This window comes from Pinus tabuliformis, chromosome 7 (genome assembly GCF_031772625.1).
Source record: "Pinus tabuliformis cultivar Carrire ecotype Pingquan chromosome 7, CPIR1, whole genome shotgun sequence".
Lineage (NCBI taxonomy): Eukaryota > Viridiplantae > Streptophyta > Pinopsida > Pinales > Pinaceae > Pinus > Pinus tabuliformis.
Genome location: NC_142293.1, coordinates 413,572,021 through 413,575,234, shown reverse-complemented (window position 1 = coordinate 413,575,234; position 3,214 = coordinate 413,572,021). Strand labels below are relative to the sequence as shown.

The 3,214-nt window shown below is 40.9% G+C and overlaps 1 pseudogene; it reads right to left on the bottom strand.

Annotated features, from left to right (window-relative positions):
• Window positions 1–319: 319 nt before the first annotated feature.
• Window positions 320–1,569, bottom strand: LOC149247702 (ras-related protein Rab7 pseudogene; annotated as a pseudogene).
• Window positions 1,570–3,214: the final 1,645 nt, after the last annotated feature.

Sequence of the window (3,214 nt, the reverse complement as noted above, 5' to 3'; positions counted from 1 at the left end):
GGGCAGTAGTCGGTCAACTAAAGTTACACTCGAAACCCTTTAACTTGCTACTTTTAGCAACTGCATTAAGTTCATTCAAAATGTATTCTTTTGCCTTGGGATTTTGGCACAATGCAGTAAACTCTCCAGTTTGTCCATTATCTGTGGCCCAACTTTCAAGTGCTTTTGATTAGGTATAACAACAGCAACCAGACAAGGTTCGAAGCTATTTCCTTAAACCCAAATCGCATCAATAGCAGAACACTGGCCATACACATTCTCGAGATTTTCCACTGCAATATATTCTCCTTGTGAAAGCTTAAATATATTTTCTTTCCTATCAATGATTTTTTAGTGCTCCATTCGCCTGCCACTCCATCATCGTCCTCAGTAAATCTGCATCTGATATCATCTGGAAAAAATGGAATGAAATGATTTAAGTTTCATCAAGAAAAAGATGGCAAATCAATGTCATCACTCCCCTCAAACCGACAGCTTTCAAAACTGAATCACATGCATCTCTGTGTTTGCAGTTGCTGCTTCCAAAATATTATCTTTAACTTCTTTAAATCTTTCTTCTGATAAAAAGACTTCAGCGAGTAATTTCCATGCATAGTCCTCAGAAACCCGGTTAAAGTCCTGCTTCTGCTTCAAAGCGATGTGTCCACTAATTTCCCACACAGCGGGATTAACTCGAGTGTCTAATATCTCTTGGTCAACTTCTCCCAAAGCCTGTTTTCCTGCATAGCACTGAGGAAACAAAAACACCTTTTTGCCACAATTTGCAATGAGAAAATTATATGGTATGTTGTTATCTTGAAGACAGATACAAGCGCTGCCAACGGTGTTGGAGAGACCCTTAACAGTATTACCCCCTTCAAAAACCAGGCTCCTCACGGGATAGTCAAGAAGCTCCAAGATATTGACCCCGCCTTTCTCAGACTTCCATGGTACTCTTTTTGAGGGTCTTTTTTTTTAATGGGAAAGGAATGTTAAGGTAATAAACCTGGAAGTGCCGATGGTTTATAGTTGCGAAAGCTCCCAGCATTGACATCAATTGTGTCCGGAAGATATATTTCCTCTTCGGGTTCTTCAACATTAAAGCCTTCTTTTGCAGAAGTTTCAAAGTAGGGAATGTTGCCTTTAGAAGCACACCATGCCCTGGCCTTTTTCTCAGAGACCACTCTGTTGTTTCCACCATCCACGTAAATTTCATTTCCAAGCACAACAAATGGAAAATTCTCCGGATCAAAAGGGCTTGCCTGAATTAGAAATTCATCGCGCCAATTATTTAGGTTATCAAATGATTTTAGCACATTAACATCGTAAACCAAGAACTTAGCAATCGGCACCACGGTAGAAGGCAGCACCAAAGCTCTGAAATCTTTCCTGGCCAGCGGTATCCCATATCTGCAACGTGAACAATCTATCCTCATACTGAATTTCTTTAGTTAAGAAGTCAGCTCCAATGGTTGCTTTATACTGATTGCTGAATTTCTTATTTACATATTGATTCATCAGCGAGGTTTTACCAACCCTGCTATTGCCAAGGATGACAACCTTTAACATAGTTCTTCTGCGGGCCGACATGATGAGCTCGAGCTTATGTTGAATGAAGATGGAGTGGAAGAGATCTAAGCTAATTCATCTATTGATCAAATCTTGCAAATCTCGAAAACACATGCTCGAGCATTTACACTCCTATCCAAGGTTTACTGCTCTACTCTGTAAACATATGGCAAACATATAGCTGTTCTTCTCAGTTGAAATCCCATTGTTTGAATCCTGAGGCCTATCCCACCGCATTTAGGCCCTTTACCCAGGCGGTCCAATGATACAACTAGGTGTCAAATCCTTCTCTGTTTGGGCTACGTGTCTCTCTGCTTTCTAAAAACTTTTCTTGGAGTTTGTCCACTTCACCCACAACACCAACAGAAAAGATGCGGAGAATGAGTCTTTTATTTTGCTGGATGCGCAAGTGCAAGAATTACAGCAACACCGCCAACTGCCCGGATGCTATCTCCTTGATTTCGTGGATTTACTTGCCCCAGAATTTTACGATTGTGCCAAAATGTTCATAGGCTCTTCCTGGCACCAAAAAATCTCCGCATTTGGATATCGCTTCAACTCCCGTTGGACCAGATCATATGGGAATGGGCATAGTTGCTCAACCCGACAAATAGCGACATCTTTCCTTTGAAGTCTCTGTCTTTCCTCATCCAGCTCGTAATAGATCTTTCCAGAACAAAGTATCAAACGCTTGATGCCCTCCTCTAGGTCAGAGTGATCATTCTGATCCTTAATGAGACATTTAAATCGGGTTCCCTGCTTGTCAAATTCGGGATGACCTTGCATGTCATCAAATTCAGACAGATTTGATTTGCAGTCCTTGTGCCGAAGAAGATTCTTTGGAGACATGACAAACAAAGGTTTACGGAAATCCCGATTTATCTGGCGACAAAGAGCATGAAAATAGTTGGCAGGAGTTGTCACATTTACAATTTGCCAGTTACACTGCTGAATTTGGGTGCATAATGTAGGATCCATCTCAGGAATCACAACAGGATTGTCATCACTCATCTGAAAAGCCGCTCTAATCTTGCACTAGAATGCTCTGGACCCTGGCCATCATATTCATGAGGAAGCAAAACAACAAGTCCAGATTGGCGAAGCCGTTTTGATTCCCCACTGCTTATGAACTGATCAAAAATGACTTGGGCGCCATTTGCAAAATTACCAACTGAACTTCCCACAGGACCAATGAATTGGGATTTTCCATTGAATAACCCAATTTAAAACCCAGAACACCAAATTCTAACAGAGAACTGTTGCTCACAGTAAACATCTCCTCAGGTTGCGAAATATTGGCTATGGATTAGGACAAATCCCTAGTTTCGTAGCGCGCTACGACACCACCTAAACCTATAGCGCTGCGAAACTGCTAAAAAAGGATTAATGTGCTTATTTGCAGACATTTGGCACAGAAATTTTGTCAGTGATAACAATCTAAATGGTTACCATTAATAGATGCTGCCACAAATGTTGATATTATGGATTGGGCCAAGATTTTTTCTGATAATCTATACACGGCTATTATCAATTACCGGTCTAAGAGATCCTTGTCTCAAAGGATCTATCCTCCTTTTTATCTATCCGCATATGTTATGGATTGTATTTGTTATGTGTCTAAATTTCCCATTATGGGTTGGAAATGGAGTACCCAGGACCCATTACC